Genomic DNA, 9,288 nt, shown 5'->3' with positions numbered 1-9,288 from the left:
TGGATACAGTATCTTATCTCTCATAATTTTTTTAACAGTTTTATTTTTTTTTAAGGTTTTATTTATTTATTTGAGAGAGAGAAAGAGTGCAGAGGGAGAGGGAGAGGGAGAGGGAGAAGCAGACTCCCTGCTGAGCAGGGAGCTCGACGTGGAGCTCCATCCCAGGACCCTGGGATCATGACCTGAGCTGAAGGCAGATGCTTAACTGACTGAAACACCCAGGCACCCCTTATCCCTGATAATCTTTCTTTTTCAGTCAAGTCATCTTCTCCTTGCATAACCTATTTCCCCCAGGTTGAGGTTTTTTATTGCTTACTTTGGGCCTGTTATCCATATTAGACCTTTCCCTAAATCTGTGGTAATCCTTGAGTGTCTGATCATATTTATAAGTAGGAGACTAGGATACTGAATAAATGCTCTGAATATGTGGACAGGACTTTTGACTGTGAATGTCACTGTAGGGTGATCTGGATGTGCTAATTTTATTATCTTGTCTTCTTGGACTGATCAGATATCTTGGAAGGGGTATCTCTAGTCTCTTGACTGGAGGGTAAAGGCTTTGGAGAATCAAGTTAGGAGAGAGGACTGGCAGGAAGGAGGGTATCAGCACTCAGAATGATTTGTTAACGCACTCCACCATTTTCAAGGTACTTCTGTCTTCAACTGATGACTGTCCCCAAGTCCACAGACCTTTTGATTGATCCTTTTTGGAGAATAAACCTCCAGTCTTCTGCCAGAATTGGGGGGTGGGAGCAACCACCCAGCAACACAAAGTAAGGAAAGATTTAGAGTTCTAACTTATTTTTAAACATTGTTCAATCAAAATTAATCTCAATGTGTTATTGCCCCTTTACCCAGAGTTAAGCCGAACTCAAGGTAAAGGGCACAGTCCTCCAAGGCTGCCAAGTCTGCCCAAGACTTCTGATACCAGCTGCAAGTTCAGGGGTCCTCAGGGCTATCCTTACTTCAAACCAGCTGATTATAAATTTGGGGGTCCTCATAGACTCCTTCAGATCTGATAATTTGATAGATCAACTCACAGAACTCAGGAAAGCACTATACTTGTGATTTTAGTTTAATATAGCAAAAGAATACAAATCAGAACCAGCCAAAGGAGGAAACATATAGGGTGGAATCTGTGACTGAGAAGATTCCAACCACAAAACGTCCACATCCTCAGGGATGCATTGCCCTCTTGTCATTGATGTGTGACAATACTCATGGAGTATTGCCAACTTGGGAAGTTTGCTTGAGCTTCAATGTCCATAGTTTTTATTGAGGCTTCCTTACTTACGTATGATTGATTAAATGATTGCGCTGGTGGTTGCTTAAAGCCCAAGCCCTCTAATTACATGGTTGGTCTTTCTGTCTGGCTAGTCCCCATCCTGAGTAACCTTGTTAGCATAAACTGTCAGGAGTGGTCTGAGGGGCCCACAATAAATAACAAAAATACTCCTGCCATTCTGGAAATTCTACGATATAGAGGTTACCTCCTCGGAGTTGGGACGAAGGTCAGACTTTTCTTTTTGTAAAGTTAATTCTTCACTCTACAGTCTTCCATCTCCGTTTCCAGAGGTACCTGATTCTAACAATTCCAAAATGCTTAAAGGATTCTGAAGTAAAGTCAGGTTGGTTCTTTGTTCTCTGCTCTGCTGGTTTAGGATTTAGCTTTTTTTTTTTTCTTCTTAAAGATTTTATTCATTTGAGAGAGAGAAAGAGCAGGAGCTGGTGGGGGGGGGAGTGGGGGGCAAAGGGAGAGGGGAAGAAGCAGACTCCCCACTGAGCAGGGGCTCGATCCCAGGACCCCAAGATCATGACCTGAGCTGAAGGCAGCTGGTTAACCGACTGAGCCACCCATGTGCCCCTGGATTTAGCTTTCTTGAATCAGCTAAGGCATTTATTATTTGTTCATCTAATTTTCAGTTTCCAAAACTGTTTTTTCTCCCATTTTGGAGTGTTTATATTAAAATAAGAAAAAATCCCGGGTGGCTGGGTGATAGATATTGGGGAGGGTATGTGCTATGGTGAGCGCTGTAAAGTGTGCAAGACTGTGGAATCTCAGATCTGTACTTCTGAAGCAAATAATACATTATATGTTAAAAAAAAAAAAAAAGAAGACAGCAGGAGGGGAAGAATGAAGGGGGGGAAATCGGAGGGAGAGACGAACCATGAGAGACTATGGACTCTGAAAAACAAACTGAGGGTTCTAGAAGGGAAGGGGGTGGGAGGATGGGTTAGCCTGGTGATGGGTATTAAAGAGGGCACGTTCTGCATGGAGTACTGGGTGTTATATGCAAACAATGAATCATGGAACACTAATAAATAAATAAATAAATAAATAAATAAATAAATAAAAATAAGAAAAAATCCCAAATAAAAAAACCCTCTTCAGTGGTGTTAGTGGGATTTCTAGAGGAAGCAAAATTAGATACATATGTTCAGTTTGCTATCTCTACCAGAAATCACACAACACTCTCAATTTATTTGTCAGTAGCAACTTCTTGTAGAATACCTATTAGCACCAGGTAAATAACCACCGAGTTAGCAAACACTTATATGTTGCTGCATTAATACAGACCAACTAATTTAGGCTTCAGAATCTTTAAAGATAAATAGTGCTTGGGCTCATTTCCTTTCTACTTTACATAACGAGGTCACAAAAGATAAATAGCCTCTTATCACTTATTGACTGGGGATGAAAATATAGGAATAGAAGAGAACCTTTTAACTTCAACGTTATCTATTTTTACAGTGTTTGAATTAATATGCATTAGTTTTTAATTAATTTAAAAATAATTTTAGAACAGGAGAAAAGTAACAACATTGCATAAAATAATCCCTAAAAATTTTCCACTTCAAATCTATGATACTAGGGTTAATGGAGAACTAAAAATGGAGAATTCCTTTTATATTTAATGGAGTAGGTAGGACAGAGCACAGAACTCCTTTAATCACTCTGATCTGAAAGTCAGATTTGTAGGCTCCCTGTCCCTCTATCTATCTCCTTCTCTCCTTTTTTTTGGGGGGGGGGGTTCTAGAAAGAGGTTTTTAAGGTTACATTTTATATTAATGAAATCTACTTGGAAAAGAGGATGTTGATCTTCTCCTAATGCTGATTTCTCCTTTCATTTTCTTGGTAAATAAGAGTACGTGCATTGATTTTCCTGTTCCATTTTAGAATACAACTGTCATCCTATATCTCTTCATTTACATTCTTTTTGGAGTTTCTGCTCCCTGTGAGGTTCATTCCAAACTCCATAGTATGGCCTTCACAGTACTCTTATGTCCACAACTTACCTTGGAGCCTTATCTGTTTCTGGTCCCCAGCAAGCTCCCATTTCCTCTCATTGCTGAATTATTTGATGATTCTCCCAACTTCTTGGTGTTGAGATGTACCCCCAGGCTGGAATTCTTTCCCCATGTCCCTTCTATCCCTGCCCATCTAAATCATACCTGTTTTTACAAGCCTATCTCAAATGTTACCTTATCAGAAAATATTCCTCCTTATCTTTCCTTCATTCAGGATGAACCCCAATCCACTGGAGCCTCACAGGGCTTTTTTTTGGCTCATATCCTGCTTGTGTAATAGGTATCAGTGGGTGAGTGTGTGTGCCTGCGTGCATGCGGGGGTGGGGGGAGAGTTGGAGGGAGGGAAATTGTCCCTCTTATAATTTCCTTGAGGGCAAACATAATGAGTCATATATACCCATAACACCTTATATAAAATTGATTCTCAGTAATGTCAGTTGATTTGAAGTGAATCTTGTTTCATTTTCTTTGTGTTGGTAGCATTGACAAGAGCAACAATTGTGTAGATTACGGATTAGAGTTTTACAGTCCATTTCCTCTCAAGACATTTTCTTGAACAACAGAAAGGTAGTTGCCTAATGCTTAAAGATGATTATTAGCAACTTGGGGTGGGAGTAAGAAATACGAACACTCATCATTGAATCCAGGTCTGCACACTCATGACCATGGGCACCGTTTGCAGCTGACTGGTTGATGTAGCCAGATGAATCTCTGAGTGACAGGAACCGACTGCTGTGGTGGGGGAAAGAAAACATGGGAAGTATGGTGACTAGAGGAGTCAATTTGGGTGTCTGTGCCACAGGAGAAGGATTTAAATAATCCGGGGTGGGGGTGGGGGGGGGGAAGGAGGAGAGGCTGAGGAAGGAAGATGATTGATGAAGTGTGTTACGGCTGACAGAAGACCCTATGCTCTGGGTGAGGGAGTTAGCAATGATTGAAGGGAGACTGGGAGAGGTCTCTGTGTGATTAGCAGGATATAATCAACCATCTGCCTGGGGTCACAGCCATGCACAAAGGACATATTAAAGGGGAAAAAAGAGAGAGAGGAAACATCAGTGATAACACCAAGAAAATCTTTTTAATTGCAGAAATCTGTCAGGGCCCCACTATTTACATGTCGCCCCCCCCAACCCCCCATCACTTAAAGTCCTTCTCATGAAAATCTGCTTGCAGACTGCTCTGTTGTGGCAGGAGGATTAGAAAGTGAGACTAATCCGGGTTATGGCAGTGATCTCACTAAACCTTGTTACTCCAGGTGAATGCTGGAGGCCTTGGGGCCAGGAGTAGAGGGCTGAGGAGAAGAAGGAATCAGACAGTGTTTATGGAAACTTCCTTAGGAGCATCTTACAAAAAACCACTCTCTCTTTTTTCCCCCAAGTAAAAATCTAACTTAACACTTGGCAGGAACTGTTGGGCTCCTCTCTTTAAAAAGCTTAGAGCTATTTAAAGTTTCCCAGTGTTTGACCTTGCAAGAGGCCAGGGAGATACACAGGCCACAAGATTTAAAACCAGATGAATTAGAGCCTCATTCATCTAGGTAGGCCATGACATTTAATTCAGCAATTTATTAAACTTGTTTTTGTGTTTTCTTTGCAGAGCCTGATTCTAGAATGCTGGAATCAGATACAGGGTACACCTCTTATTTATTTTTCCTTAATGCAGTCAAAGCATGGGAGCTAACCTTAGACAAAAATGAAAACATTCCAGTGGAACTTTTTCTTCCCTTTCAAAATTCTTTGTCTCTATGAATAGGTTCTGTGAATGATTATGAGAATATAAAAGAAATGAAGACGGAGGAAAAAAGGACACTTAGTGATGCCTAACAATTTTCTCTATCTCAGTTTTGTAACATGTGCTTTGTAGCAAGCAGATCTGTTACCTTGGCTAGAATTATGTTTTAGTCTCTCACTTGTTTTTTGGGGAGTAAGCAGAGCATAGAAAGATTGAGAGTAAGTACTTAGGTTTGGGGTTGCTTTACATGGATGGTAAAACTGCCTCTCAAACTATATACATGATGATGTTCTTACTTGGAAAGAACAGTTTCTTCCTAAGAAAGGAGAGGGAACTTGAACCTATTTCCTTCAGATTGGCTTTGTCAGCTGGTTATGTTAATGTAGCGCTAGTCACTTATTTATAAATTTATTAATTTATTCTGCTTTAGCATTGCTCTGTTTTTTAGATACATAATCTTGGTTCTTCTGGACCATGACTGGATGTGCTCTGTCCACCCAGACACTCTTTTCCATAGTGATCCTTGTCTTGGCAACTGTCTCCTTTTTCTCTGCTCACTTATCACGGCTTGTTTGCAAAAGACCTAACTATTAACTGCACAGGCCTGGAGCTTATACATAAGCTTCCAAATAGGGACAGCGGAGTAGCCTTCTCTGTGTAAGAGATTTAGGCTCCGGAGCACATAGGAAGCTGGTGCCCTACAGACTCGCCCGTGTCCTGCTGGACTGGAGCAGCCCTGATACCAGCCTTTATCTTATTTGGCCACAGGAAGAGAACCCGAGGGGGGTGGAGAAGGAGGAGCCAGACGCTTAATCCTGAAGGACCTTTAGGGACAAGAGCATTTACAGTGAGTACATGCGGCAGATTTCCGGCTTTTCACTTCTTTTATTTAAGAGGGAAAAATGACAAGAGAAGGGAGAAAGAGGTGGGCAGCTTTGATGGGTGTGTAGCTGCATGTTTTGTCTCCTAGCTTGGTCGAAGAACACTCTCTGATTTAAATGTGACTTAGTCAAATGCGTTCTGCTCACATCAGATTTCAAATAAAAACCTGTGGACTGTCAGGAAGATAGCAGAACCAATCCTTGTTAGTAAGCAATTCATGGTATGTTTCTTCTGTTTGTATAAGATGAGAAATAGAGTATTCTGGGAAAAGCCCTCCTACAAATTAAAAAAAAAAAAAAAGCTTTAAAATCTTTACTGCTTGCAGGTTTTGTACTTTAAATGTTGAATCTTCTTTGGATTTGTGGAAAGGAAAGGATTTGATTTATGTATTTTTAACAGCCGCTGGGATAAAGATGGTATTATCTCTAACGCTGGAGAGGTGGCCACAGCTAAGCATTTGATGGGGGAGGGGAAGGGGAGGTCACTAGGTTCCAAAAAAGCTGGTTGATCACCCCTGTCACACACCTTTGGAACCTGAGGAAGTGGGTGGGCACCTGTATACATCTGGGTTATTGCTTTCATTTGCATCATCAGAAGTTGTCTGCTGGCTTTAAAAGAAAGTTTCGCTGTGACTGGGAAGGAATCTTTTTGCAAGATGCTTTATAAAGGAAGAATACAAAACTTAATGGTATTTAGAAGAACATATAATAGACTTGTGCTGAATTTCCTGCTATTTGCATTCAAATGGAGTAATTAATTTGATGGGAAAGCAAGCTTGAGTAGTCCTTATAGGGACAGGAAAATATACACAAAGATTGTTACTATAGGTCTCTAAAATATGAAGCAGTTTTCCTTTAAATTATAAATTTATCTCTGACATCAGATGTGATTTTGTGAAAATCAGAAGTAGAGATTGGTTATCCATGGATGGTACATTAAATGTGTGCTACTAGAATTGAAAATTAAATGTTTATAGTAATTACTTTCCATGAAAATAGATAATTAACCAATTTTATGCCACTTTCCAGGCTTGCTATGCTGTTATGACACATACGATATTCCTTTCCCAGTGGCAAAGGTATACGAGAGGGAAAATAGACAGAAATTGTTCAGTAGGGCACTGCTTTGCTTTACTTCTCTGAGATATGGAAATTCTCTTGTTTCCAGTCTGGTCAGTTAGATATGGAAACCTCACGTCCATGTTGAAATTTTATAGATGCAGGAAAATTTTGCTTTGCAGCTTGATTGAAAGTTTTCCTTACCCTTTACTCATGTGTGATGAACACCAGCTACATTTTTAATATTTTTATCTTGTTCTGTGTGTCCTCTACACATATAACCACGTCTTTATCGTCAGTCTTTAATTTCAAACTATAAGGGGAGAGGATCTCATGTATTTGTTTCTCTGGGAGGAATTAGCAACACATAACGTGTAAATGATAATTTACAAAAGGCATTTGCATGGTACTACTTTATTTCCATTAAGTAGGACAAATCTATTGATGCTGTTCATGTGCTTTGGTAAAATGGAGGGCCAGCACTTAGTGTCTACACAGTTCTCAGTACAGGCAGGATGCTTCCAATGGCTTTGAGATCTCTGGATAAATAACCCACAGATTCTTATGGTCAGATGGCATCTCAGTCATCATCTAGTCCAAAAATTTTGTCATTTTACCTATGGGGAAATGGAGACCCAAAAATATGGAGCCTCTTGCCCCACACAGAACTGCCCTGTGCCTGTTTAGTGCACAGCCCGATGGTATATATGGGAGTGTTGTATGTTGGCACATAAATTGCTTTGAGCCAATTTTTTAGTATGTTCTTTAGTTTACAGTAGGATGTATATTCCAGAGAAGGCCCTATGTTGATTTAGGAGTTTCAGAGAAAACATAATGAGCACGCATCATTTTTCAGCTGTGCCGGGAGCTTGGGAGGGATCTGGGGTTGGGTGTCTGAGTGGGTGAGTGGGTTTGGCTGAAACAGTTCACTGTACGTTACCCTGGCATTTAATTTTCTGATTTTGGGTGAGTCTGGTTTCTTGGAAGAGGTAGCCACTGTAACACCAGTGTCGTCTTCATTTATCACCAATTCTGTGACCTTCCGCGGGAAACCTTTATTAACCTTTGTGTATCAGATGCCTTCTCTGGGACTGTGATTCTAAACAGATCCCCCAGAGAGCAGTGGATTGATTAAAAATTTAAAAATGCTTGGGAAATCAGAACCAGAGCCTGTCTGAGGCCAGGGTATGAATAAATAGTATGGTAGCAGGGGTAGACGAACCATGAGAGACGATGGACTCTGAAAAACAAACAGGGTTCTAGAGGGGAGGGGGGTGGGAGGATGGGTTAGCCTGGTGGTGGGTATTGAGGAGGGCACATTCTGCATGGGGCACTGGGTGTTATGCACAAACAATGAATCATGGAACACTTCATCTAAAACTAATGATGTAATGTATGGGGATTAACATAAGAATAAAAAAAAAATAGTATGGTAGCTCACTCTTCCTGGAGTTGTATTGCTCCTGGAGTTCTGATATCTCTTAACAGGTTTTTTAAAATAGCCAGGTTTAGTATTATTTAAAAAAACTGTATGCAAGTGTGGTTAAAAATGTGGGGTATGGATTTGTCCCTCTTGCAATCAGGTGGAGAAAGCTGCTGAATTGAAGCCTAAAACCATTCTCTAAGGCAGGTACCAAAGTGATAAACCTACTTCATGACATTTTAGTTTCGCAAATAACTTTGCCTTCAAAAATTCGTCCATAAAGCTGCTTATCATTTAATTTAAAAATTAAATGTATAAGAAATCGGGAGGGGGCAGTACACTGCAGCATTGGAAGGCTTCTGAAATAATATATCATAAGAATAACTTATTCTTAAGGTTTCTGTCAATTCAGTAAGTCTTTTTATTCTCTGTGCCCATTTCTGTATGGAAAGTTACATGTTCCTGGTAAAATTAGGAGCTTCCCCCCACCTCTGTTTTTGTAGGTAAAATAATTTTGCTATTGTTACTAAGTGAATATTAAGAATCTAAGAAATACAGGCTACTTTCTGATAACCACATTTAATTTCATATTTTGTTCAGTCACCTTTCATCTTTGGGGAAGGGAGCTAGAATGTGTAGAACCAGAAAAATCTAATAAAAGAAAAAGAAACCCATTACCTCGAGTAGAAGAACCTGCTCCTGAAACTAAAAATAATGTTTCTATAAAATGTTTAAAGTACAAGATCCTAAAAGTTATTTTATATTAAACTGTTCTAGAAGAAAGATATAGAGCTTAGATCATTACATTAGTAAATGAGCTTACTCTTAAGCTTATCAACTTTATTATTACTTACACTTATGTTGTTTTAAATATATTTAATTAAC

This window comes from Neomonachus schauinslandi, chromosome 9 (genome assembly GCF_002201575.2).
Source record: "Neomonachus schauinslandi chromosome 9, ASM220157v2, whole genome shotgun sequence".
Classification (NCBI taxonomy): domain Eukaryota; kingdom Metazoa; phylum Chordata; class Mammalia; order Carnivora; family Phocidae; genus Neomonachus; species Neomonachus schauinslandi.
This window is presented reverse-complemented; position numbering follows the sequence as displayed.